Source organism: Triturus cristatus, chromosome 6 (assembly GCF_964204655.1).
Source record: "Triturus cristatus chromosome 6, aTriCri1.1, whole genome shotgun sequence".
Taxonomy (NCBI): Eukaryota; Metazoa; Chordata; class Amphibia; order Caudata; family Salamandridae; genus Triturus; species Triturus cristatus.
The window spans coordinates 98,813,114-98,838,943 of record NC_140589.1 but is presented as its reverse complement, the minus strand read 5'-3'; the positions used below and the strand labels follow the sequence as shown (position 1 = coordinate 98,838,943).

At 43.4% G+C, this 25,830-nt stretch overlaps 24 non-coding genes across 24 annotated transcripts; all 24 read left to right on the top strand.

Annotated features, from left to right (window-relative positions):
• The first annotated feature begins 866 nt into the window (after positions 1 to 866).
• On the top strand, positions 867 to 949 carry TRNAL-UAG (transfer RNA leucine (anticodon UAG)). Its single transcript has one exon. It is a non-coding gene; the product is annotated as a tRNA-Leu (tRNA).
• A 901-nt stretch (positions 950 to 1,850) lies between these two features.
• Positions 1,851 to 1,933, top strand: TRNAL-AAG (transfer RNA leucine (anticodon AAG)). Its single transcript has one exon. It is a non-coding gene; the product is annotated as a tRNA-Leu (tRNA).
• A 1,024-nt stretch (positions 1,934 to 2,957) lies between these two features.
• TRNAL-UAG (transfer RNA leucine (anticodon UAG)) lies at positions 2,958 to 3,040 on the top strand. The gene has a single exon. It is a non-coding gene; the product is annotated as a tRNA-Leu (tRNA).
• Positions 3,041 to 3,672: 632 nt separating this feature from the next.
• Positions 3,673 to 3,755, top strand: TRNAL-CAG (transfer RNA leucine (anticodon CAG)). The gene has a single exon. It is a non-coding gene; the product is annotated as a tRNA-Leu (tRNA).
• Positions 3,756 to 3,941: 186 nt separating this feature from the next.
• TRNAL-AAG (transfer RNA leucine (anticodon AAG)) lies at positions 3,942 to 4,024 on the top strand. Its single transcript has one exon. It is a non-coding gene; the product is annotated as a tRNA-Leu (tRNA).
• A 2,008-nt stretch (positions 4,025 to 6,032) lies between these two features.
• TRNAL-AAG (transfer RNA leucine (anticodon AAG)) lies at positions 6,033 to 6,115 on the top strand. Its single transcript has one exon. It is a non-coding gene; the product is annotated as a tRNA-Leu (tRNA).
• Positions 6,116 to 7,149: 1,034 nt separating this feature from the next.
• On the top strand, positions 7,150 to 7,232 carry TRNAL-UAG (transfer RNA leucine (anticodon UAG)). Its single transcript has one exon. It is a non-coding gene; the product is annotated as a tRNA-Leu (tRNA).
• Positions 7,233 to 8,133: 901 nt separating this feature from the next.
• TRNAL-AAG (transfer RNA leucine (anticodon AAG)) lies at positions 8,134 to 8,216 on the top strand. Its single transcript has one exon. It is a non-coding gene; the product is annotated as a tRNA-Leu (tRNA).
• Positions 8,217 to 9,240: 1,024 nt separating this feature from the next.
• On the top strand, positions 9,241 to 9,323 carry TRNAL-UAG (transfer RNA leucine (anticodon UAG)). Its single transcript has one exon. It is a non-coding gene; the product is annotated as a tRNA-Leu (tRNA).
• A 901-nt stretch (positions 9,324 to 10,224) lies between these two features.
• TRNAL-AAG (transfer RNA leucine (anticodon AAG)) lies at positions 10,225 to 10,307 on the top strand. The gene has a single exon. It is a non-coding gene; the product is annotated as a tRNA-Leu (tRNA).
• Positions 10,308 to 12,046: 1,739 nt separating this feature from the next.
• Positions 12,047 to 12,129, top strand: TRNAL-CAG (transfer RNA leucine (anticodon CAG)). Its single transcript has one exon. It is a non-coding gene; the product is annotated as a tRNA-Leu (tRNA).
• Positions 12,130 to 12,315: 186 nt separating this feature from the next.
• On the top strand, positions 12,316 to 12,398 carry TRNAL-AAG (transfer RNA leucine (anticodon AAG)). The gene has a single exon. It is a non-coding gene; the product is annotated as a tRNA-Leu (tRNA).
• A 2,008-nt stretch (positions 12,399 to 14,406) lies between these two features.
• TRNAL-AAG (transfer RNA leucine (anticodon AAG)) lies at positions 14,407 to 14,489 on the top strand. Its single transcript has one exon. It is a non-coding gene; the product is annotated as a tRNA-Leu (tRNA).
• Positions 14,490 to 15,523: 1,034 nt separating this feature from the next.
• On the top strand, positions 15,524 to 15,606 carry TRNAL-UAG (transfer RNA leucine (anticodon UAG)). Its single transcript has one exon. It is a non-coding gene; the product is annotated as a tRNA-Leu (tRNA).
• Positions 15,607 to 16,507: 901 nt separating this feature from the next.
• Positions 16,508 to 16,590, top strand: TRNAL-AAG (transfer RNA leucine (anticodon AAG)). The gene has a single exon. It is a non-coding gene; the product is annotated as a tRNA-Leu (tRNA).
• A 1,024-nt stretch (positions 16,591 to 17,614) lies between these two features.
• Positions 17,615 to 17,697, top strand: TRNAL-UAG (transfer RNA leucine (anticodon UAG)). Its single transcript has one exon. It is a non-coding gene; the product is annotated as a tRNA-Leu (tRNA).
• A 901-nt stretch (positions 17,698 to 18,598) lies between these two features.
• TRNAL-AAG (transfer RNA leucine (anticodon AAG)) lies at positions 18,599 to 18,681 on the top strand. The gene has a single exon. It is a non-coding gene; the product is annotated as a tRNA-Leu (tRNA).
• A 1,024-nt stretch (positions 18,682 to 19,705) lies between these two features.
• On the top strand, positions 19,706 to 19,788 carry TRNAL-UAG (transfer RNA leucine (anticodon UAG)). Its single transcript has one exon. It is a non-coding gene; the product is annotated as a tRNA-Leu (tRNA).
• A 632-nt stretch (positions 19,789 to 20,420) lies between these two features.
• On the top strand, positions 20,421 to 20,503 carry TRNAL-CAG (transfer RNA leucine (anticodon CAG)). Its single transcript has one exon. It is a non-coding gene; the product is annotated as a tRNA-Leu (tRNA).
• A 186-nt stretch (positions 20,504 to 20,689) lies between these two features.
• TRNAL-AAG (transfer RNA leucine (anticodon AAG)) lies at positions 20,690 to 20,772 on the top strand. Its single transcript has one exon. It is a non-coding gene; the product is annotated as a tRNA-Leu (tRNA).
• A 1,024-nt stretch (positions 20,773 to 21,796) lies between these two features.
• TRNAL-UAG (transfer RNA leucine (anticodon UAG)) lies at positions 21,797 to 21,879 on the top strand. The gene has a single exon. It is a non-coding gene; the product is annotated as a tRNA-Leu (tRNA).
• Positions 21,880 to 22,511: 632 nt separating this feature from the next.
• On the top strand, positions 22,512 to 22,594 carry TRNAL-CAG (transfer RNA leucine (anticodon CAG)). The gene has a single exon. It is a non-coding gene; the product is annotated as a tRNA-Leu (tRNA).
• Positions 22,595 to 22,780: 186 nt separating this feature from the next.
• TRNAL-AAG (transfer RNA leucine (anticodon AAG)) lies at positions 22,781 to 22,863 on the top strand. The gene has a single exon. It is a non-coding gene; the product is annotated as a tRNA-Leu (tRNA).
• A 2,008-nt stretch (positions 22,864 to 24,871) lies between these two features.
• TRNAL-AAG (transfer RNA leucine (anticodon AAG)) lies at positions 24,872 to 24,954 on the top strand. Its single transcript has one exon. It is a non-coding gene; the product is annotated as a tRNA-Leu (tRNA).
• Positions 24,955 to 25,830: the final 876 nt, after the last annotated feature.

Here is a 25,830-nt window from a genome sequence, read left to right as displayed (position 1 = left end):
TGGTGTTTTATATTTCTTTTGTGGGGTACTTTAAAAATCTTTTTTATGAAAGAAATGGGTTACATTAAGTCTTGTCATGTTTTAGGTTTCCAATAAGGAGGTTTTAAATTTTATGTCACGTCATTTTCAGATGCTTCATTCAAGAGATGTTTCCACTATAGAATGCAGAGCAAGGGCAAAAATACAAGTGATAGAGCGAGTGAGCGAGAAGGAGTGTTGTGGAAGGAGAGAATGAAACAAAGACAGAGTGAGTGAACGGCAGGGAGGCATAGAAGAGGAGTCTAGTAGTGAAGGAGACCTGCTTTTCCCTGCTCTTGACCTCCCACCCATCCCCAAACAACCACAAACATACCTTCTGTGCAAAGTTGGTATGCAGAATTTCACGCCTCAGCAAGTGAGGGTGAGTCCCAGGCCAGGGGCTAAAGAGCAAAAGAGTGCCTGTGCTCAGACTTTCCCTGCTAGGGATAGTTTATCTGGAACAAGGCCTACTCTCTTGTATCCAGCAAGGATCTAGAAATCCTGCATGAATCTGCAAGGCACATTGGCAGCATAAATTTGCATAAACTGCCCCACCTATTGCCTTCCTACTTCCTGTGCTGTAGTTGTTTGTGTAGAGAGAGAGGTCGCAGGCAAGGAAATGTTGTGAGTCGGATACAGGACCCTAAATAGCTGGTGAGAGGTATGTGGTGTTCTAAAAGCATGAAAACTGTATACCTGTGAAATAAAGTGCTTTCGTATGTGTTCTTCTGTGTTTATTGTCCTGTGCATAAAGTTGCACCTTGTGTTTGAAGGTTTAAATTATTTCAGGCTTGCATGGAGGTAGACGTTTCTGAGTAACTTTTATTCATTTCTTAAAAGCCTATACTGTCAGGATGGCCGAGAGGTCTAAGGTGCTGTGTTTAGGCCACAGTCTCCTTTGGAGGCGTGGGTTCGAATCCCACTTCTGACATGCCTTTTGGAGATTTAATCTCCTTTATCAGGTTAACATCTGATGGAAGTTGCATCTGTTGGTCTTCACTTGGCACGTTATTCCGTTCTCCTCTTTTCAAGAGAGATGGGGTTTCTCATATATTTAGGTTCTATAACGTCTTGCTGACAAAGCGCAATCCTTACCAAATGAGCATAGGACCCATGTAAGAGGTCATCTGGAAGAGTCATGCTCTTGTATGCCCTGGCCAGATGGGCCCTGCAAATTTGGAAGAATGCCATTCATCTGGTAGACAACTGGACTCCAGCACACTTACAGCAATTTCCTCAGGGCTTTGATCAGGGGCTGCTTAAATTTGCATACTCCACCCTATGTTGTGACTTTGAGATCCCTTGTTGAAATTGCTTTAGCCAGCCAAGAGGTGGCTATTGTCTCAATTTCAAAGCAGCTTTGAGCCGTTCAAGTGGCTGGTGAATAGCACTTTCTCTTTGTTCGCCTCAAAGTTCTAAAGAGTTCTCCATAAGTCCTGCTCTGTACAGATTGTTCAAAGATCTGTTGGAAGTGCATATAATAGGATAAATAAATTGAGGGCATTCCTTTTCAGTACCTCACCTGCATGGCTGTCTGGCCTCTGGAAGATGCTCGGAAAGCAAGTCAGGATGGCTGAGTGGTCTAAGGCGCTGCGTTCAGGTCGCAGTCTCCTCTGGAGGTGTGGGTTCAAATCCCACTTCTGACAGTCCTGTGTTTACTCTACTTTTTGTCTTGAGAAATATGATAATTTCCCTCGCAGTGGCTTATAGGATTGTCTTCTTGGAAGAGTGCAGTGAGTTTTTTTCGTGCTCTAGCCACTATTGGCCTAAGCTCTGTGCATTTTTTGGTTCCTAATATCTTTCTCACCCTTTAGATGGAAAAGCAGCATGGGGTCAGGATGGCCGAGTGGTCTAAGGCGCTGCGTTAAGGCCGCAGTCTCTCCTGGAGGCGTGGGTTCGAATCCCACTTCTGACAAAACTTAAATTCCATTTTCTCTCTCAGTTCCTTTAGAATCTCAGCTAAAAATTGGCAATGTAAGTAATATCTGAATAAGTACCAAACTTCAGTTTCAACTGCAAATGCATTTGCCCTATTCTATCTTTAACGTTAATGTAATATTCTTCTAGCACTCGTGGTGTTTTATATTTCTTTTGTGGGGTACTTTAAAAATCTTTTTTATGAAAGAAATGGGTTACATTAAGTCTTGTCATGTTTTAGGTTTCCAATAAGGAGGTTTTAAATTTTATGTCACGTCATTTTCAGATGCTTCATTCAAGAGATGTTTCCACTATAGAATGCAGAGCAAGGGCAAAAATACAAGTGATAGAGCGAGTGAGCGAGAAGGAGTGTTGTGGAAGGAGAGAATGAAACAAAGACAGAGTGAGTGAACGGCAGGGAGGCATAGAAGAGGAGTCTAGTAGTGAAGGAGACCTGCTTTTCCCTGCTCTTGACCTCCCACCCATCCCCAAACAACCACAAACATACCTTCTGTGCAAAGTTGGTATGCAGAATTTCACGCCTCAGCAAGTGAGGGTGAGTCCCAGGCCAGGGGCTAAAGAGCAAAAGAGTGCCTGTGCTCAGACTTTCCCTGCTAGGGATAGTTTATCTGGAACAAGGCCTACTCTCTTGTATCCAGCAAGGATCTAGAAATCCTGCATGAATCTGCAAGGCACATTGGCAGCATAAATTTGCATAAACTGCCCCACCTATTGCCTTCCTACTTCCTGTGCTGTAGTTGTTTGTGTAGAGAGAGAGGTCGCAGGCAAGGAAATGTTGTGAGTCGGATACAGGACCCTAAATAGCTGGTGAGAGGTATGTGGTGTTCTAAAAGCATGAAAACTGTATACCTGTGAAATAAAGTGCTTTCGTATGTGTTCTTCTGTGTTTATTGTCCTGTGCATAAAGTTGCACCTTGTGTTTGAAGGTTTAAATTATTTCAGGCTTGCATGGAGGTAGACGTTTCTGAGTAACTTTTATTCATTTCTTAAAAGCCTATACTGTCAGGATGGCCGAGAGGTCTAAGGTGCTGTGTTTAGGCCACAGTCTCCTTTGGAGGCGTGGGTTCGAATCCCACTTCTGACATGCCTTTTGGAGATTTAATCTCCTTTATCAGGTTAACATCTGATGGAAGTTGCATCTGTTGGTCTTCACTTGGCACGTTATTCCGTTCTCCTCTTGTCAAGAGAGATGGGGTTTCTCATATATTTAGGTTCTATAACGTCTTGCTGACAAAGCGCAATCCTTACCAAATGAGCATAGGACCCATGTAAGAGGTCATCTGGAAGAGTCATGCTCTTGTATGCCCTGGCCAGATGGGCCCTGCAAATTTGGAAGAATGCCATTCATCTGGTAGACAACTGGACTCCAGCACACTTACAGCAATTTCCTCAGGGCTTTGATCAGGGGCTGCTTAAATTTGCATACTCCACCCTATGTTGTGACTTTGAGATCCCTTGTTGAAATTGCTTTAGCCAGCCAAGAGGTGGCTATTGTCTCAATTTCAAAGCAGCTTTGAGCCGTTCAAGTGGCTGGTGAATAGCACTTTCTCTTTGTTCGCCTCAAAGTTCTAAAGAGTTCTCCATAAGTCCTGCTCTGTACAGATTGTTCAAAGATCTGTTGGAAGTGCATATAATAGTATAAATAAATTGAGGGCATTCCTTTTCAGTACCTCACCTGCATGGCTGTCTGGCCTCTGGAAGATGCTGGGAAAGCAAGTCAGGATGGCCGAGTGGTCTAAGGCGCTGCGTTCAGGTCGCAGTCTCCTCTGGAGGTGTGGGTTCAAATCCCACTTCTGACAGTCCTGTGTTTACTCTACTTTTTGTCTTGAGAAATATGATCATTTCCCTCGCAGTGGCTTATAGGATTGTCTTCTTGGAAGAGTGCAGTGAGTTTTTTTCTTGCTCTAGCCACTATTGGCCTAAGCTCTGTGCATTTTTTGGTTCCTAATATCTTTCTCACCCTTTAGATGAAAAAGCAGCATGGGGTCAGGATGGCTGAGTGGTCTAAGGCGCTGCGTTAAGGCCGCAGTCTCTCCTGGAGGCGTGGGTTCGAATCCCACTTCTGACAAAACTTGAATTCCATTTTCTCTCTCAGTTCTTTTAGAATCTCAGCTAAAAATTGGCAATGTAAATAATATCTGAATAAGTACCAAACTTCAGTTTCAACTGCAAATGCATTTGCCCTATTCTATCTTTAACGTTAATGTAATATTCTTCTAGCACTCGTGGTGTTTTATATTTCTTTTGTGGGGTACTTTAAAAATCTTTTTTATGAAAGAAATGGGTTACATTAAGTCTTGTGATGTTTTAGGTTTCCAATAAGGAGGTTTTAAATTTTATGTCACGTCATCTTCAGATGCTTCATTCAAGAGATGTTTCCACTATAGAATGCAGAGCAAGGGCAAAAATACAAGTGATAGAGCGAGTGAGTGAAAAGGAGTGTTGTGGAAGGAGAGAATGAAACAAAGACAGAGTGAGTGAATGGCAGGGAGGTATAGAAGAGGAGTCTAGTAGTGAAGGAGACCTGCTTTTCCCTGCTCTTGACCTCCCACCCATCCCCAAACAACCACAAACATACCTTCTGTGCAAAGTTGGTATGCAGAATTTCACACCTCAGCAAGTGAGGGTGAGTCCCAGGCCAGGGGCTAAAGAGCAAAAGAGTGCCTGTGCTCAGACTTTCCCTGCTAGGGATAGTTTATCTGGAACAAGTCCTTCTCTCTTGTATCCAGCAAGGATCTAGAAATCCTGCATGAATCTGCAAGGCACATTGGCAGCATAAATTTGCATAAACTGCCCCACCTATTGCCTTCCTACTTCCTGTGCTGTAGTTGTTTGTGTAGAGAGAGAGGTCGCAGGCAAGGAAATGTTGTGAGTCGGATACAGGACCCTAAATAGCTGGTGAGAGGTATGTGGTGTTCTAAAAGCATGAAAACTGTATACCTGTGAAATAAAGTGCTTTCGTATGTGTTCTTCTGTGTTTATTGTCCTGTGCATAAAGTTGCACCTTGTGTTTGAAGGTTTAAATTATTTCAGGCTTGCATGGAGGTAGACGTTTCTGAGTAACTTTTATTCATTTCTTAAAAGCGTGTACTGTCAGGATGGCCGAGAGGTCTAAGGTGCTGTGTTCAGGCCACAGTCTCCTTTGGAGGCGTGGGTTCGAATCCCACTTCTGACATGCCTTTTGGAGATTTAATCTCCTTTATCAGGTTAACATCTGATGGAAGTTGCATCTGTTGGTCTTCACCTGGCACGTTATTCCGTTCTCCTCTTGTCAAGAGAGATGGGGTTTCTCATATATTTAGGTTCTATAACGTCTTGCTGACAAAGCGCAATCCTTACCAAATAAGCATAGGACCCATGTAAGAGGTCATCTGGAAGAGTCATGCTCTTGTATGCCCTGGCCAGACGGGCCCTGCAAATTTGGAAGAATGCCATGCATCTGGTAGACAACTGGACTCCAGCACACTTACAGCAATTTCCTTAGGGCTTTGATCAGGGGCTGCTTAAATTTGCATACTCCACCCTATGTTGTGACTTTGAGATCCCTTTTTGAAATTGCTTTAGCCAGCCAAGAGGTGGCTATTGTCTCAATTTCAAAGCAGCTTTGAGCCGTTCAAGTGGCTGGTGAATAGCACTTTCTCTTTGTTCGCCTCAAAGTTCTAAAGAGTTCTCCATAGGTCCTGCTCTGTACAGATTGTTCAAAGATCTGTTGGAAGTGCATATAATAGGATAAATAAATTGAGGGCATTCCTTTTCAGTACCTCACCTGCATGGCTGTCTGGCCTCTGGAAGATGCTGGGAAAGCAAGTCAGGATGGCCGAGTGGTCTCAGGCGCTGCGTTCAGGTCGCAGTCTCCTCTGGAGGCGTGGGTTCAAATCCCACTTCTGACAGTCCTGTGTTTACTCTAATTTTTTTCTTGAGAAATATGATCATTTCCCTCGCAGTGGCTTATAGGATTGTCTTCTTGGAAGAGTGCAGTGAGTTTTTTTCTTGCTCTAGCCACTATTGGCCTAAGCTCTGTGCATTTTTTGGTTCCTAATATCTTTCTCACCCTTTAGATGAAAAAGAAGCATGGGGTCAGGATGGCCGAGTGGTCTAAGGCGCTGCATTAAGGCCGCAGTCTCTCCTGGAGGCGTGGGTTCGAATCCCACTTCTGACAAAACTTGAATTCCATTTTCTCTCTCAGTTCCTTTAGAATCTCAGCTAAAAATTGGCAATGTAAATAATATCTGAATAAGTACCAAACTTCAGTTTCAACTGCAAATGCATTTGCCCTATTCTATCTTTAACGTTAATGTAATATTCTTCTAGCACTCGTGGTGTTTTATATTTGTTTTGTGGGGTACTTTAAAAATCTTTTTTATGAAAGAAATGGGTTACATTAAGTCTTGTGATGTTTTAGGTTTCCAATAAGGAGGTTTTAAATTTTATGTCACGTCATTTTCAGATGCTTCATTCAAGAGATGTTTCCACTATAGAATGCAGAGCAAGGGCAAAAATACAAGTGATAGAGCGAGTGAGTGAGAAGGAGTGTTGTGGAAGGAGAGAATGAAACAAAGACAGAGTGAGTGAACGGCAGGGAGGCATAGAAGAGTAGTCTAGTAGTGAAGGAGACCTGCTTTTCCCTGCTCTTGACCTCCCACCCATCCCCAAACAACCACAAACAACCACAAACATACCTTCTGTGCAAAGTTGGTATGCAGAATTTCACGCCTCAGCAAGTGAGAGTGAGTCCCAGGCCAGGGGCTAAAGAGCAAAAGAGTGCCTGTGCTCAGACTTTCCCTGCTAGGGATAGTTTATCTGGAACAAGGCCTACTCTCTTGTATCCAGCAAGGATCTAGAAATCCTGCATGAATCTGCAAGGCACATTAGCAGCATAAATTTGCATAAACTGCCCCACCTATTGCCTTCCTACTTCCTGTGCTGTAGTTGTTTGTGTAGAGAGAGAGGTCGCAGGCAAGGAAATGTTGTGAGTCGGATACAGGACCCTAAAGAGCTGGTGAGAGGTATGTGGTGTTCTAAAAGCATGAAAACTGTATACCTGTGAAATAAAGTGCTTTCGTATGTGTTCTTCTGTGTTTATTGTCCTGTGCATAAAGTTGCACCTTGTGTTTGAAGGTTTAAATTATGTCAGGCTTGCATGGAGGTAGACGTTTCTGAGTAACTTTTATTCATTTCTTAAAAGCCTATTCTGTCAGGATGGCCGAGAGGTCTAAGGCGCTGTGTTTAGGCCACAGTCTCCTTTGGAGGCGTGGGTTCGAATCCCACTTCTGACATGCCTTTTGGAGATTTAATCTCCTTTATCAGGTTAACATCTGATGGAAGTTGCATCTGTTGGTCTTCACTTGGCACGTTATTCCGTTCTCCTCTTGTCAAGAGAGATGGAGTTTCTCATATATTTAGGTTCTATAACGTCTTGCTGACAAAGCGCAATCCTTACCAAATGAGCATAGGACCCATGTAAGAGGTCATCTGGAAGAGTCATGCTCTTGTATGCCCTGGCCAGACGGGCCCTGCAAATTTGGAAGAATGCCATTCATCTGGTAGACAACTGGACTCCAGCACACTTACAGCAATTTCCTCAGGGCTTTGATCAGGGGCTGCTTAAATTTGCATACTCCACCCTATGTTGTGACTTTGAGATCCCTTGTTGAAATTGCTTTAGCCAGCCAAGAGGTGGCTATTGTCTCAATTTCAAAGCAGCTTTGAGCCATTCAAGTGGCTGGTGAATAGCACTTTCTCTTTGTTCGCCTCAAAGTTCTAAAGATTTCTCCATAGGTCCTGCTCTGTACAGATTGTTCAAAGATCTGTTGGAAGTGCATATAATAGGATAAATAAATTGAGGGCATTCCTTTTCAGTACCTCACCTGCATGGCTGTCTGGCCTCTGGAAGATGCTGGGAAAGCAAGTCAGGATGGCCGAGTGGTCTAAGGCGCTGCGTTCAGGTCGCAGTCTCCTCTGGAGGCGTGGCTTCAAATCCCACTTCTGACAGTCCTGTGTTTACTCTAATTTTTTTCTTGAGAAATATGATCATTTCCCTCGCAGTGGCTTATAGGATTGTCTTCTTGGAAGAGTGCAGTGAGTTTTTTTCGTGCTCTAGCCACTATTGGCCTAAGCTCTGTGCATTTTTTGGTTCCTAATATCTTTCTCACCCTTTAGATGAAAAAGCAGCATGGGGTCAGGATGGCCGAGTGGTCTAAGGCGCTGCGTTAAGGCCGCAGTCTCTCCTGGAGGCGTGGGTTCGAATCCCACTTCTGACAAAACTTAAATTCCATTTTCTCTCTCAGTTCCTTTAGAATCTCAGCTAAAAATTGGCAATGTAAGTAATATCTGAATAAGTACCAAACTTCAGTTTCAACTGCAAATGCATTTGCCCTATTCTATCTTTAACGTTAATGTAATATTCTTCTAGCACTCGTGGTGTTTTATATTTCTTTTGTGGGGTACTTTAAAAATCTTTTTTATGAAAGAAATGGGTTACATTAAGTCTTGTCATGTTTTAGGTTTCCAATAAGGAGGTTTTAAATTTTATGTCACGTCATTTTCAGATGCTTCATTCAAGAGATGTTTCCACTATAGAATGCAGAGCAAGGGCAAAAATACAAGTGATAGAGCGAGTGAGCGAGAAGGAGTGTTGTGGAAGGAGAGAATGAAACAAAGACAGAGTGAGTGAACGGCAGGGAGGCATAGAAGAGGAGTCTAGTAGTGAAGGAGACCTGCTTTTCCCTGCTCTTGACCTCCCACCCATCCCCAAACAACCACAAACATACCTTCTGTGCAAAGTTGGTATGCAGAATTTCACGCCTCAGCAAGTGAGGGTGAGTCCCAGGCCAGGGGCTAAAGAGCAAAAGAGTGCCTGTGCTCAGACTTTCCCTGCTAGGGATAGTTTATCTGGAACAAGGCCTACTCTCTTGTATCCAGCAAGGATCTAGAAATCCTGCATGAATCTGCAAGGCACATTGGCAGCATAAATTTGCATAAACTGCCCCACCTATTGCCTTCCTACTTCCTGTGCTGTAGTTGTTTGTGTAGAGAGAGAGGTCGCAGGCAAGGAAATGTTGTGAGTCGGATACAGGACCCTAAATAGCTGGTGAGAGGTATGTGGTGTTCTAAAAGCATGAAAACTGTATACCTGTGAAATAAAGTGCTTTCGTATGTGTTCTTCTGTGTTTATTGTCCTGTGCATAAAGTTGCACCTTGTGTTTGAAGGTTTAAATTATTTCAGGCTTGCATGGAGGTAGACGTTTCTGAGTAACTTTTATTCATTTCTTAAAAGCCTATACTGTCAGGATGGCCGAGAGGTCTAAGGTGCTGTGTTTAGGCCACAGTCTCCTTTGGAGGCGTGGGTTCGAATCCCACTTCTGACATGCCTTTTGGAGATTTAATCTCCTTTATCAGGTTAACATCTGATGGAAGTTGCATCTGTTGGTCTTCACTTGGCACGTTATTCCGTTCTCCTCTTGTCAAGAGAGATGGGGTTTCTCATATATTTAGGTTCTATAACGTCTTGCTGACAAAGCGCAATCCTTACCAAATGAGCATAGGACCCATGTAAGAGGTCATCTGGAAGAGTCATGCTCTTGTATGCCCTGGCCAGATGGGCCCTGCAAATTTGGAAGAATGCCATTCATCTGGTAGACAACTGGACTCCAGCACACTTACAGCAATTTCCTCAGGGCTTTGATCAGGGGCTGCTTAAATTTGCATACTCCACCCTATGTTGTGACTTTGAGATCCCTTGTTGAAATTGCTTTAGCCAGCCAAGAGGTGGCTATTGTCTCAATTTCAAAGCAGCTTTGAGCCGTTCAAGTGGCTGGTGAATAGCACTTTCTCTTTGTTCGCCTCAAAGTTCTAAAGAGTTCTCCATAAGTCCTGCTCTGTACAGATTGTTCAAAGATCTGTTGGAAGTGCATATAATAGGATAAATAAATTGAGGGCATTCCTTTTCAGTACCTCACCTGCATGGCTGTCTGGCCTCTGGAAGATGCTCGGAAAGCAAGTCAGGATGGCTGAGTGGTCTAAGGCGCTGCGTTCAGGTCGCAGTCTCCTCTGGAGGTGTGGGTTCAAATCCCACTTCTGACAGTCCTGTGTTTACTCTACTTTTTGTCTTGAGAAATATGATAATTTCCCTCGCAGTGGCTTATAGGATTGTCTTCTTGGAAGAGTGCAGTGAGTTTTTTTCGTGCTCTAGCCACTATTGGCCTAAGCTCTGTGCATTTTTTGGTTCCTAATATCTTTCTCACCCTTTAGATGGAAAAGCAGCATGGGGTCAGGATGGCCGAGTGGTCTAAGGCGCTGCGTTAAGGCCGCAGTCTCTCCTGGAGGCGTGGGTTCGAATCCCACTTCTGACAAAACTTAAATTCCATTTTCTCTCTCAGTTCCTTTAGAATCTCAGCTAAAAATTGGCAATGTAAGTAATATCTGAATAAGTACCAAACTTCAGTTTCAACTGCAAATGCATTTGCCCTATTCTATCTTTAACGTTAATGTAATATTCTTCTAGCACTCGTGGTGTTTTATATTTCTTTTGTGGGGTACTTTAAAAATCTTTTTTATGAAAGAAATGGGTTACATTAAGTCTTGTCATGTTTTAGGTTTCCAATAAGGAGGTTTTAAATTTTATGTCACGTCATTTTCAGATGCTTCATTCAAGAGATGTTTCCACTATAGAATGCAGAGCAAGGGCAAAAATACAAGTGATAGAGCGAGTGAGCGAGAAGGAGTGTTGTGGAAGGAGAGAATGAAACAAAGACAGAGTGAGTGAACGGCAGGGAGGCATAGAAGAGGAGTCTAGTAGTGAAGGAGACCTGCTTTTCCCTGCTCTTGACCTCCCACCCATCCCCAAACAACCACAAACATACCTTCTGTGCAAAGTTGGTATGCAGAATTTCACGCCTCAGCAAGTGAGGGTGAGTCCCAGGCCAGGGGCTAAAGAGCAAAAGAGTGCCTGTGCTCAGACTTTCCCTGCTAGGGATAGTTTATCTGGAACAAGGCCTACTCTCTTGTATCCAGCAAGGATCTAGAAATCCTGCATGAATCTGCAAGGCACATTGGCAGCATAAATTTGCATAAACTGCCCCACCTATTGCCTTCCTACTTCCTGTGCTGTAGTTGTTTGTGTAGAGAGAGAGGTCGCAGGCAAGGAAATGTTGTGAGTCGGATACAGGACCCTAAATAGCTGGTGAGAGGTATGTGGTGTTCTAAAAGCATGAAAACTGTATACCTGTGAAATAAAGTGCTTTCGTATGTGTTCTTCTGTGTTTATTGTCCTGTGCATAAAGTTGCACCTTGTGTTTGAAGGTTTAAATTATTTCAGGCTTGCATGGAGGTAGACGTTTCTGAGTAACTTTTATTCATTTCTTAAAAGCCTATACTGTCAGGATGGCCGAGAGGTCTAAGGTGCTGTGTTTAGGCCACAGTCTCCTTTGGAGGCGTGGGTTCGAATCCCACTACTGACATGCCTTTTGGAGATTTAATCTCCTTTATCAGGTTAACATCTGATGGAAGTTGCATCTGTTGGTCTTCACTTGGCACGTTATTCCGTTCTCCTCTTGTCAAGAGAGATGGGGTTTCTCATATATTTAGGTTCTATAACGTCTTGCTGACAAAGCGCAATCCTTACCAAATGAGCATAGGACCCATGTAAGAGGTCATCTGGAAGAGTCATGCTCTTGTATGCCCTGGCCAGATGGGCCCTGCAAATTTGGAAGAATGCCATTCATCTGGTAGACAACTGGACTCCAGCACACTTACAGCAATTTCCTCAGGGCTTTGATCAGGGGCTGCTTAAATTTGCATACTCCACCCTATGTTGTGACTTTGAGATCCCTTGTTGAAATTGCTTTAGCCAGCCAAGAGGTGGCTATTGTCTCAATTTCAAAGCAGCTTTGAGCCGTTCAAGTGGCTGGTGAATAGCACTTTCTCTTTGTTCGCCTCAAAGTTCTAAAGAGTTCTCCATAAGTCCTGCTCTGTACAGATTGTTCAAAGATCTGTTGGAAGTGCATATAATAGTATAAATAAATTGAGGGCATTCCTTTTCAGTACCTCACCTGCATGGCTGTCTGGCCTCTGGAAGATGCTGGGAAAGCAAGTCAGGATGGCCGAGTGGTCTAAGGCGCTGCGTTCAGGTCGCAGTCTCCTCTGGAGGTGTGGGTTCAAATCCCACTTCTGACAGTCCTGTGTTTACTCTACTTTTTGTCTTGAGAAATATGATCATTTCCCTCGCAGTGGCTTATAGGATTGTCTTCTTGGAAGAGTGCAGTGAGTTTTTTTCTTGCTCTAGCCACTATTGGCCTAAGCTCTGTGCATTTTTTGGTTCCTAATATCTTTCTCACCCTTTAGATGAAAAAGCAGCATGGGGTCAGGATGGCTGAGTGGTCTAAGGCGCTGCGTTAAGGCCGCAGTCTCTCCTGGAGGCGTGGGTTCGAATCCCACTTCTGACAAAACTTGAATTCCATTTTCTCTCTCAGTTCTTTTAGAATCTCAGCTAAAAATTGGCAATGTAAATAATATCTGAATAAGTACCAAACTTCAGTTTCAACTGCAAATGCATTTGCCCTATTCTATCTTTAACGTTAATGTAATATTCTTCTAGCACTCGTGGTGTTTTATATTTCTTTTGTGGGGTACTTTAAAAATCTTTTTTATGAAAGAAATGGGTTACATTAAGTCTTGTGATGTTTTAGGTTTCCAATAAGGAGGTTTTAAATTTTATGTCACGTCATCTTCAGATGCTTCATTCAAGAGATGTTTCCACTATAGAATGCAGAGCAAGGGCAAAAATACAAGTGATAGAGCGAGTGAGTGAAAAGGAGTGTTGTGGAAGGAGAGAATGAAACAAAGACAGAGTGAGTGAATGGCAGGGAGGTATAGAAGAGGAGTCTAGTAGTGAAGGAGACCTGCTTTTCCCTGCTCTTGACCTCCCACCCATCCCCAAACAACCACAAACATACCTTCTGTGCAAAGTTGGTATGCAGAATTTCACACCTCAGCAAGTGAGGGTGAGTCCCAGGCCAGGGGCTAAAGAGCAAAAGAGTGCCTGTGCTCAGACTTTCCCTGCTAGGGATAGTTTATCTGGAACAAGTCCTTCTCTCTTGTATCCAGCAAGGATCTAGAAATCCTGCATGAATCTGCAAGGCACATTGGCAGCATAAATTTGCATAAACTGCCCCACCTATTGCCTTCCTACTTCCTGTGCTGTAGTTGTTTGTGTAGAGAGAGAGGTCGCAGGCAAGGAAATGTTGTGAGTCGGATACAGGACCCTAAATAGCTGGTGAGAGGTATGTGGTGTTCTAAAAGCATGAAAACTGTATACCTGTGAAATAAAGTGCTTTCGTATGTGTTCTTCTGTGTTTATTGTCCTGTGCATAAAGTTGCACCTTGTGTTTGAAGGTTTAAATTATTTCAGGCTTGCATGGAGGTAGACGTTTCTGAGTAACTTTTATTCATTTCTTAAAAGCGTGTACTGTCAGGATGGCCGAGAGGTCTAAGGTGCTGTGTTCAGGCCACAGTCTCCTTTGGAGGCGTGGGTTCGAATCCCACTTCTGACATGCCTTTTGGAGATTTAATCTCCTTTATCAGGTTAACATCTGATGGAAGTTGCATCTGTTGGTCTTCACCTGGCACGTTATTCCGTTCTCCTCTTGTCAAGAGAGATGGGGTTTCTCATATATTTAGGTTCTATAACGTCTTGCTGACAAAGCGCAATCCTTACCAAATGAGCATAGGACCCATGTAAGAGGTCATCTGGAAGAGTCATGCTCTTGTATGCCCTGGCCAGACGGGCCCTGCAAATTTGGAAGAATGCCATGCATCTGGTAGACAACTGGACTCCAGCACACTTACAGCAATTTCCTTAGGGCTTTGATCAGGGGCTGCTTAAATTTGCATACTCCACCCTATGTTGTGACTTTGAGATCCCTTTTTGAAATTGCTTTAGCCAGCCAAGAGGTGGCTATTGTCTCAATTTCAAAGCAGCTTTGAGCCGTTCAAGTGGCTGGTGAATAGCACTTTCTCTTTGTTCGCCTCAAAGTTCTAAAGAGTTCTCCATAGGTCCTGCTCTGTACAGATTGTTCAAAGATCTGTTGGAAGTGCATATAATAGGATAAATAAATTGAGGGCATTCCTTTTCAGTACCTCACCTGCATGGCTGTCTGGCCTCTGGAAGATGCTGGGAAAGCAAGTCAGGATGGCCGAGTGGTCTCAGGCGCTGCGTTCAGGTCGCAGTCTCCTCTGGAGGCGTGGGTTCAAATCCCACTTCTGACAGTCCTGTGTTTACTCTAATTTTTTTCTTGAGAAATATGATCATTTCCCTCGCAGTGGCTTATAGGATTGTCTTCTTGGAAGAGTGCAGTGAGTTTTTTTCTTGCTCTAGCCACTATTGGCCTAAGCTCTGTGCATTTTTTGGTTCCTAATATCTTTCTCACCCTTTAGATGAAAAAGCAGCATGGGGTCAGGATGGCCGAGTGGTCTAAGGCGCTGCATTAAGGCCGCAGTCTCTCCTGGAGGCGTGGGTTCGAATCCCACTTCTGACAAAACTTGAATTCCATTTTCTCTCTCAGTTCCTTTAGAATCTCAGCTAAAAATTGGCAATGTAAATAATATCTGAATAAGTACCAAACTTCAGTTTCAACTGCAAATGCATTTGCCCTATTCTATCTTTAACGTTAATGTAATATTCTTCTAGCACTCGTGGTGTTTTATATTTCTTTTGTGGGGTACTTTAAAAATCTTTTTTATGAAAGAAATGGGTTACATTAAGTCTTGTGATGTTTTAGGTTTAGAATAAGGAGGTTTTAAATTTTATGTCACGTCATTTTCAGATGCTTCATTCAAGAGATGTTTCCACTATAGAATGCAGAGCAAGGGCAAAAATACAAGTGATAGAGCGAGTGAATGAGAAGGAGTGTTGTGGAAGGAGAGAATGAAACAAAGACAGAGTGAGTGAACGGCAGGGAGGCATAGAAGAGTAGTCTAGTAGTGAAGGAGACCTGCTTTTCCCTGCTCTTGACCTCCCACCCATCCCCAAACAACCACAAACAACCACAAACATACCTTCTGTGCAAAGTTGGTATGCAGAATTTCACGCCTCAGCAAGTGAGAGTGAGTCCCAGGCCAGGGGCTAAAGAGCAAAAGAGTGCCTGTGCTCAGACTTTCCCTGCTAGGGATAGTTTATCTGGAACAAGGCCTACTCTCTTGTATCCAGCAAGGATCTAGAAATCCTGCATGAATCTGCAAGGCACATTAGCAGCATAAATTTGCATAAACTGCCCCACCTATTGCCTTCCTACTTCCTGTGCTGTAGTTGTTTGTGTAGAGAGAGAGGTCGCAGGCAAGGAAATGTTGTGAGTCGGATACAGGACCCTAAATAGCTGGTGAGAGGTATGTGGTGTTCTAAAAGCATGAAAACTGTATACCTGTGAAATAAAGTGCTTTCGTATGTGTTCTTCTGTGTTTATTGTCCTGTGCATAAAGTTGCACCTTGTGTTTGAAGGTTTAAATTATGTCAGGCTTGCATGGAGGTAGACGTTTCTGAGTAACTTTTATTCATTTCTTAAAAGCCTATTCTGTCAGGATGGCCGAGAGGTCTAAGGCGCTGTGTTTAGGCCACAGTCTCCTTTGGAGGCGTGGGTTCGAATCCCTCTTCTGACATGCCTTTTGGAGATTTAATCTCCTTTATCAGGTTAACATCTGATGGAAGTTGCATCTGTTGGTCTTCACTTGGCACGTTATTCCGTTCTCCTCTTGTCAAGAGAGATGGAGTTTCTCATATATTTAGGTTCTATAACGTCTTGCTGACAAAGCGCAATCCTTACCAAATGAGCATAGGACCCATGTAAGAGGTCATCTGGAAGAGTCATGCTCTTGTATGCCCTGGCCAGACGGGCCCTGCAAATTTGGAAGAATGCCATGCATCTGGTAGACAACTGGACTCCAGCACACTTACAGTAATTTCCTTAGGGCTTTGATCAGGGGCTGCTTAAATTTGCATACTCCACCCTATGTTGTGACTTTGAGATCCCTTGTTGAAATTGCTTTAGCCAGCCAAGAGGTGGCTATTGTCTCAATTTCAAAGCAGCTTTGAGCCATTCAAGTGGCTGGTGAATAGCACTTTCTCTTTGTTCGCCTCAAAGTTCTAAAGATTTCTCCATAGGTCCTGCTCTGTACAGATTGTTCAAAGATCTGTTGGAAGTGCATATAATAGGATAAATAAATTGAGGGCATTCCTTTTCAGTACCTCACCTGCATGGCTGTCTGGCCTCTGGAAGATGCTGGGAAAGCAAGTCAGGATGGCCGAGTGGTCTAAGGCGCTGCGTTCAGGTCGCAGTCTCCTCTGGAGGCGTGGCTTCAAATCCCACTTCTGACAGTCCTGTGTTTACTGTAATTTTTTTCTTGAGAAATATGATCATTTCCCTCGCAGTGGCTTATAGGATTGTCTTCTTGGAAGAGTGCAGTGAGTTTTTTTCGTGCTCTAGCCACTATTGGCCTAAGCTCTGTGCATTTTTTGGTTCCTAATATCTTTCTCACCCTTTAGATGGAAAAGCAGCATGGGGTCAGGATGGCCGAGTGGTCTAAGGCGCTGCGTTAAGGCCGCAGTCTCTCCTGGAGGCGTGGGTTCGAATCCCACTTCTGACAAAACTTAAATTCCATTTTCTCTCTCAGTTCCTTTAGAATCTCAGCTAAAAATTGGCAATGTAAGTAATATCTGAATAAGTACCAAACTTCAGTTTCAACTGCAAATGCATTTGCCCTATTCTATCTTTAACGTTAATGTAATATTCTTCTAGCACTCGTGGTGTTTTATATTTCTTTTGTGGGGTACTTTAAAAATCTTTTTTATGAAAGAAATGGGTTACATTAAGTCTTGTGATGTTTTAGGTTTCCAATAAGGAGGTTTTAAATTTTATGTCACGTCATTTTCAGATGCTTCATTCAAGAGATGTTTCCACTATATAATGCAGAGCAAGGGCAAAAATACAAGTGATAGAGCGAGTGAGCGAGAAGGAGTGTTGTGGAAGGAGAGAATGAAACAAAGACAGAGTGAGTGAACGGCAGGGAGGCATAGAAGAGGAGTCTAGTAGTGAAGGAGACCTGCTTTTCCCTGCTCTTGACCTCCCACCCATCCCCAAACAACCACAAACATACCTTCTGTGCAAAGTTGGTATGCAGAATTTCACGCCTCAGCAAGTGAGGGTGAGTCCCAGGCCAGGGGCTAAAGAGCAAAATAGTGCCTGTGCTCAGACTTTCCCTGCTAGGGATAGTTTATCTGGAACAAGGCCTACTCTCTTGTATCCAGCAAGGATCTAGAAATCCTGCATGAATCTGCAAGGCACATTGGCAGCATAAATTTGCATAAACTGCTCCACCTATTGCCTTCCTACTTCCTGTGCTGTAGTTGTTTGTGTAGAGAGAGAGGTCGCAGGCAAGGAAATGTTGTGAGTCGGATACAGGACCCTAAATAGCTGGTGAGAGGTATGTGGTGTTCTAAAAGCATGAAAACTGTATACCTGTGAAATAAAGTGCTTTCGTATGTGTTCTTCTGTGTTTATTGTCCTGTGCATAAAGTTGCACCTTGTGTTTGAAGGTTTAAATTATTTCAGGCTTGCATGGAGGTAGACGTTTCTGAGTAACTTTTATTCATTTCTTAAAAGCCTATACTGTCAGGATGGCCGAGAGGTCTAAGGTGCTGTGTTTAGGCCACAGTCTCCTTTGGAGGCGTGGGTTCGAATCCCACTTCTGACATGCCTTTTGGAGATTTAATCTTCTTTATCAGGTTAACATCTGATGGAAGTTGCATCTGTTGGTCTTCACTTGGCACGTTATTCCGTTCTCCTTTTGTCAAGAGAGATGGGGTTTCTCATATATTTAGGTTCTATAACGTCTTGCTGACAAAGCGCAATCCTTACCAAATGAGCATAGGACCCATGTAAGAGGTCATCTGGAAGAGTCATGCTCTTGTATGCCCTGGCCAGATGGGCCCTGCAAATTTGGAAGAATGCCATTCATCTGGTAGACAACTGGACTCCAGCACACTTACAGCAATTTCCTCAGGGCTTTGATCAGGGGCTGCTTAAATTTGCATACTCCACCCTATGTTGTGACTTTGAGATCCCTTGTTGAAATTGCTTTAGCCAGCCAAGAGGTGGCTATTGTCTCAATTTCAAAGCAGCTTTGAGCCGTTCAAGTGGCTGGTGAATAGCACTTTCTCTTTGTTCGCCTCAAAGTTCTAAAGAGTTCTCCATAAGTCCTGCTCTGTACAGATTGTTCAAAGATCTGTTGGAAGTGCATATAATAGGATAAATAAATTGAGGGCATTCCTTTTCAGTACCTCACCTGCATGGCTGTCTGGCCTCTGGAAGATGCTCGGAAAGCAAGTCAGGATGGCTGAGTGGTCTAAGGCGCTGCGTTCAGGTCGCAGTCTCCTCTGGAGGTGTGGGTTCAAATCCCACTTCTGACAGTCCTGTGTTTACTCTACTTTTTGTCTTGAGAAATATGATAATTTCCCTCGCAGTGGCTTATAGGATTGTCTTCTTGGAAGAGTGCAGTGAGTTTTTTTCGTGCTCTAGCCACTATTGGCCTAAGCTCTGTGCATTTTTTGGTTCCTAATATCTTTCTCACCCTTTAGATGGAAAAGCAGCATGGGGTCAGGATGGCCGAGTGGTCTAAGGCGCTGCGTTAAGGCCGCAGTCTCTCCTGGAGGCGTGGGTTCGAATCCCACTTCTGACAAAACTTAAATTCCATTTTCTCTCTCAGTTCCTTTAGAATCTCAGCTAAAAATTGGCAATGTAAGTAATATCTGAATAAGTACCAAACTTCAGTTTCAACTGCAAATGCATTTGCCCTATTCTATCTTTAACGTTAATGTAATATTCTTCTAGCACTCGTGGTGTTTTATATTTCTTTTGTGGGGTACTTTAAAAATCTTTTTTATGAAAGAAATGGGTTACATTAAGTCTTGTCATGTTTTAGGTTTCCAATAAGGAGGTTTTAAATTTTATGTCACGTCATTTTCAGATGCTTCATTCAAGAGATGTTTCCACTATAGAATGCAGAGCAAGGGCAAAAATACAAGTGATAGTGCGAGTGAGCGAGAAGGAGTGTTGTGGAAGGAGAGAATGAAACAAAGACAGAGTGAGTGAACGGCAGGGAGGCATAGAAGAGGAGTCTAGTAGTGAAGGAGACCTGCTTTTCCCTGCTCTTGACCTCCCACCCATCCCCAAACAACCACAAACATACCTTCTGTGCAAAGTTGGTATGCAGAATTTCACGCCTCAGCAAGTGAGGGTGAGTCCCAGGCCAGGGGCTAAAGAGCAAAAGAGTGCCTGTGCTCAGACTTTCCCTGCTAGGGATAGTTTATCTGGAACAAGGCCTACTCTCTTGTATCCAGCAAGGATCTAGAAATCCTGCATGAATCTGCAAGGCACATTGGCAGCATAAATTTGCATAAACTGCCCCACCTATTGCCTTCCTACTTCCTGTGCTGTAGTTGTTTGTGTAGAGAGAGAGGTCGCAGGCAAGGAAATGTTGTGAGTCGGATACAGGACCCTAAATAGCTGGTGAGAGGTATGTGGTGTTCTAAAAGCATGAAAACTGTATACCTGTGAAATAAAGTGCTTTCGTATGTGTTCTTCTGTGTTTATTGTCCTGTGCATAAAGTTGCACCTTGTGTTTGAAGGTTTAAATTATTTCAGGCTTGCATGGAGGTAGACGTTTCTGAGTAACTTTTATTCATTTCTTAAAAGCCTATACTGTCAGGATGGCCGAGAGGTCTAAGGTGCTGTGTTTAGGCCGCAGTCTCCTTTGGAGGCGTGGGTTCGAATCCCACTTCTGACATGCCTTTTGGAGATTTAATCTCCTTTATCAGGTTAACATCTGATGGAAGTTGCATCTGTTGGTCTTCACTTGGCACGTTATTCCGTTCTCCTCTTGTCAAGAGAGATGGGGTTTCTCATATATTTAGGTTCTATAACGTCTTGCTGACAAAGCGCAATCCTTACCAAATGAGCATAGGACCCATGTAAGAGGTCATCTGGAAGAGTCATGCTCTTGTATGCCCTGGCCAGATGGGCCCTGCAAATTTGGAAGAATGCCATTCATCTGGTAGACAACTGGACTCCAGCACACTTACAGCAATTTCCTCAGGGCTTTGATCAGGGGCTGCTTAAATTTGCATACTCCACCCTATGTTGTGACTTTGAGATCCCTTGTTGAAATTGCTTTAGCCAGCCAAGAGGTGGCTATTGTCTCAATTTCAAAGCAGCTTTGAGCCGTTCAAGTGGCTGGTGAATAGCACTTTCTCTTTGTTCGCCTCAAAGTTCTAAAGAGTTCTCCATAAGTCCTGCTCTGTACAGATTGTTCAAAGATCTGTTGGAAGTGCATATAATAGGATAAATAAATTGAGGGCATTCCTTTTCAGTACCTCACCTGCATGGCTGTCTGGCCTCTGGAAGATGCTGGGAAAGCAAGTCAGGATGGCCGAGTGGTCTAAGGCTCTGCGTTCAGGTCGCAGTCTCCTCTGGAGGTGTGGGTTCAAATCCCACTTCTGACAGTCCTGTGTTTACTCTACTTTTTGTCTTGAGAAATATGATCATTTCCCTCGCAGTGGCTTATAGGATTGTCTTCTTGGAAGAGTGCAGTGAGTTTTTTTCTTGCTCTAGCCACTATTGGCCTAAGCTCTGTGCATTTTTTGGTTCCTAATATCTTTCTCACCCTTTAGATGAAAAAGCAGCATGGGGTCAGGATGGCTGAGTGGTCTAAGGTGCTGCGTTAAGGCCGCAGTCTCTCCTGGAGGCGTGGGTTCGAATCCCACTTCTGACAAAACTTGAATTCCATTTTCTCTCTCAGTTCTTTTAGAATCTCAGCTAAAAATTGGCAATGTAAATAATATCTGAATAAGTACCAAACTTCAGTTTCAACTGCAAATGCATTTGCCCTATTCTATCTTTAACGTTAATGTAATATTCTTCTAGCACTCGTGGTGTTTTATATTTCTTTTGTGGGGTACTTTAAAAATCTTTTTTATGAAAGAAATGGGTTACATTAAGTCTTGTGATGTTTTAGGTTTCCAATAAGGAGGTTTTAAATTTTATGTCACGTCATCTTCAGATGCTTCATTCAAGAGATGTTTCCACTATAGAATGCAGAGCAAGGGCAAAAATACAAGTGATAGAGCGAGTGAGTGAAAAGGAGTGTTGTGGAAGGAGAGAATGAAACAAAGACAGAGTGAGTGAATGGCAGGGAGGTATAGAAGAGGAGTCTAGTAGTGAAGGAGACCTGCTTTTCCCTGCTCTTGACCTCCCACCCATCCCCAAACAACCACAAACATACCTTCTGTGCAAAGTTGGTATGCAGAATTTCACACCTCAGCAAGTGAGGGTGAGTCCCAGGCCAGGGGCTAAAGAGCAAAAGAGTGCCTGTGCTCAGACTTTCCCTGCTAGGGATAGTTTATCTGGAACAAGTCCTTCTCTCTTGTATCCAGCAAGGATCTAGAAATCCTGCATGAATCTGCAAGGCACATTGGCAGCATAAATTTGCATAAACTGCCCCACCTATTGCCTTCCTACTTCCTGTGCTGTAGTTGTTTGTGTAGAGAGAGAGGTCGCAGGCAAGGAAATGTTGTGAGTCGGATACAGGACCCTAAATAGCTGGTGAGAGGTATGTGGTGTTCTAAAAGCATGAAAACTGTATACCTGTGAAATAAAGTGCTTTCGTATGTGTTCTTCTGTGTTTATTGTCCTGTGCATAAAGTTGCACCTTGTGTTTGAAGGTTTAAATTATGTCAGGCTTGCATGGAGGTAGACGTTTCTGAGTAACTTTTATTCATTTCTTAAAAGCCTATTCTGTCAGGATGGCCGAGAGGTCTAAGGCGCTGTGTTTAGGCCACAGTCTCCTTTGGAGGCGTGGGTTCGAATCCCACTTCTGACATGCCTTTTGGAGATTTAATCTCCTTTATCAGGTTAACATCTGATGGAAGTTGCATCTGTTGGTCTTCACTTGGCACGTTATTCCGTTCTCCTCTTGTCAAGAGAGATGGAGTTTCTCATATATTTAGGTTCTATAACGTCTTGCTGACAAAGCGCAATCCTTACCAAATGAGCATAGGACCCATGTAAGAGGTCATCTGGAAGAGTCATGCTCTTGTATGCCCTGGCCAGACGGGCCCTGCAAATTTGGAAGAATGCCATTCATCTGGTAGACAACTGGACTCCAGCACACTTACAGCAATTTCCTCAGGGCTTTGATCAGGGGCTGCTTAAATTTGCATACTCCACCCTATGTTGTGACTTTGAGATCCCTTGTTGAAATTGCTTTAGCCAGCCAAGAGGTGGCTATTGTCTCAATTTCAAAGCAGCTTTGAGCCGTTCAAGTGGCTGGTGAATAGCACTTTCTCTTTGTTCGCCTCAAAGTTCTAAAGAGTTCTCCATAAGTCCTGCTCTGTACAGATTGTTCAAAGATCTGTTGGAAGTGCATATAATAGGATAAATAAATTGAGGGCATTCCTTTTCAGTACCTCACCTGCATGGCTGTCTGGCCTCTGGAAGATGCTGGGAAAGCAAGTCAGGATGGCCGAGTGGTCTAAGGCGCTGCGTTCAGGTCGCAGTCTCCTCTGGAGGTGTGGGTTCAAATCCCACTTCTGACAGTCCTGTGTTTACTCTACTTTTTGTCTTGAGAAATATGATCATTTCCCTCGCAGTGGCTTATAGGATTGTCTTCTTGGAAGAGTGCAGTGAGTTTTTTTCTTGCTCTAGCCACTATTGGCCTAAGCTCTGTGCATTTTTTGGTTCCTAATATCTTTCTCACCCTTTAGATGAAAAAGCAGCATGGGGTCAGGATGGCTGAGTGGTCTAAGGCGCTGCGTTAAGGCCGCAGTCTCTCCTGGAGGCGTGGGTTCGAATCCCACTTCTGACAAAACTTGAATTCCATTTTCTCTCTCAGTTCTTTTAGAATCTCAGCTAAAAATTGGCAATGTAAATAATATCTGAATAAGTACCAAACTTCAGTTTCAACTGCAAATGCATTTGCCCTATTCTATCTTTAACGTTAATGTAATATTCTTCTAGCACTCGTGGTGTTTTATATTTCTTTTGTGGGGTACTTTAAAAATCTTTTTTATGAAAGAAATGGGTTACATTAAGTCTTGTGATGTTTTAGGTTTCCAATAAGGAGGTTTTAAATTTTATGTCACGTCATCTTCAGATGCTTCATTCAAGAGATGTTTCCACTATAGAATGCAGAGCAAGGGCAAAAATACAAGTGATAGAGCGAGTGAGTGAAAAGGAGTGTTGTGGAAGGAGAGAATGAAACAAAGACAGAGTGAGTGAATGGCAGGGAGGTATAGAAGAGGAGTCTAGTAGTGAAGGAGACCTGCTTTTCCCTGCTCTTGACCTCCCACCCATCCCCAAACAACCACAAACATACCTTCTGTGCAAAGTTGGTATGCAGAATTTCACACCTCAGCAAGTGAGGGTGAGTCCCAGGCCAGGGGCTAAAGAGCAAAAGAGTGCCTGTGCTCAGACTTTCCCTGCTAGGGATAGTTTATCTGGAACAAGTCCTTCTCTCTTGTATCCAGCAAGGATCTAGAAATCCTGCATGAATCTGCAAGGCACATTGGCAGCATAAATTTGCATAAACTGCCCCACCTATTGCCTTCCTACTTCCTGTGCTGTAGTTGTTTGTGTAGAGAGAGAGGTCGCAGGCAAGGAAATGTTGTGAGTCGGATACAGGACCCTAAATAGCTGGTGAGAGGTATGTGGTGTTCTAAAAGCATGAAAACTGTATACCTGTGAAATAAAGTGCTTTCGTATGTGTTCTTCTGTGTTTATTGTCCTGTGCATAAAGTTGCACCTTGTGTTTGAAGGTTTAAATTATTTCAGGCTTGCATGGAGGTAGACGTTTCTGAGTAACTTTTATTCATTTCTTAAAAGCCTGTACTGTCAGGATGGCCGAGAGGTCAAAGGTGCTGTGTTCAGGCCACAGTCTCCTTTGGAGGCGTGGGTTCGAATCCCACTTCTGACATGCCTTTTGGAGATTTAATCTCCTTTATCAGGTTAACATCTGATGGAAGTTGCATGTGTTGGTCTTCACCTGGCACGTTATTCCGTTCTCCTCTTGTCAAGAGAGATGGGGTTTCTCATATATTTAGGTTCTATAACGTCTTGCTGACAAAGCGCAATCCTTACCAAATGAGCATAGGACCCATGTAAGAGGTCATCTGGAAGAGTCATGCTCTTGTATGCCCTGGCCAGACGGGCCCTGCAAATTTGGAAGAATGCCATGCATCTGGTAGACAACTGGACTCCAGCACACTTACAGCAATTTCCTTAGGGCTTTGATCAGGGGCTGCTTAAATTTGCATACTCCACCCTATGTTGTGACTTTGAGATCCCTTTTTGAAATTGCTTTAGCCAGCCAAGAGGTGGCTATTGTCTCAATTTCAAAGCAGCTTTGAGCCGTTCAAGTGGCTGGTGAATAGCACTTTCTCTTTGTTCGCCTCAAAGTTCTAAAGAGTTCTCCATAGGTCCTGCTCTGTACAGATTGTTCAAAGATCTGTTGGAAGTGCATATAATAGGATAAATAAATTGAGGGCATTCCTTTTCAGTACCTCACCTGCATGGCTGTCTGGCCTCTGGAAGATGCTGGGAAAGCAAGTCAGGATGGCCGAGTGGTCTCAGGCGCTGCGTTCAGGTCGCAGTCTCCTCTGGAGGCGTGGGTTCAAATCCCACTTCTGACAGTCCTGTGTTTACTCTAATTTTTTTCTTGAGAAATATGATCATTTCCCTCGCAGTGGCTTATAGGATTGTCTTCTTGGAAGAGTGCAGTGAGTTTTTTTCTTGCTCTAGCCACTATTGGCCTAAGCTCTGTGCATTTTTTGGTTCCTAATATCTTTCTCACCCTTTAGATGAAAAAGCAGCATGGGGTCAGGATGGCCGAGTGGTCTAAGGCGCTGCGTTAAGGCCGCAGTCTCTCCTGGAGGCGTGGGTTCGAATCCCACTTCTGACAAAACTTGAATTCCATTTTCTCTCTCAGTTCCTTTAGAATCTCAGCAAAAATTGGCAATGTAAATAATATCTGAATAAGTACCAAACTTCAGTTTCAACTGCAAATGCATTTGCCCTATTCTATCTTTAACGTTAATGTAATATTCTTCTAGCACTCGTGGTGTTTTATATTTCTTTTGTGGGGTACTTTAAAAATCTTTTTTATGAAAGAAATGGGTTACATTAAGTCTTGTGATGTTTTAGGTTTCCAATAAGGAGGTTTTAAATTTTATGTCACGTCATTTTCAGATGCTTCATTCAAGAGATGTTTCCACTATAGAATGCAGAGCAAGGGCAAAAATACAAGTGATAGAGCGAGTGAGTGAGAAGGAGTGTTGTGGAAGGAGAGAATGAAACAAAGACAGAGTGAGTGAACGGCAGGGAGGCATAGAAGAGTAGTCTAGTAGTGAAGGAGACCTGCTTTTCCCTGCTCTTGACCTCCCACCCATCCCCAAACAACCACAAACAACCACAAACATACCTTCTGTGCAAAGTTGGTATGCAGAATTTCACGCCTCAGCAAGTGAGAGTGAGTCCCAGGCCAGGGGCTAAAGAGCAAAAGAGTGCCTGTGCTCAGACTTTCCCTGCTAGGGATAGTTTATCTGGAACAAGGCCTACTCTCTTGTATCCAGCAAGGATCTAGAAATCCTGCATGAATCTGCAAGGCACATTAGCAGCATAAATTTGCATAAACTGCCCCACCTATTGCCTTCCTACTTCCTGTGCTGTAGTTGTTTGTGTAGAGAGAGAGGTCGCAGGCAAGGAAATGTTGTGAGTCGGATACAGGACCCTAAAGAGCTGGTGAGAGGTATGTGGTGTTCTAAAAGCATGAAAACTG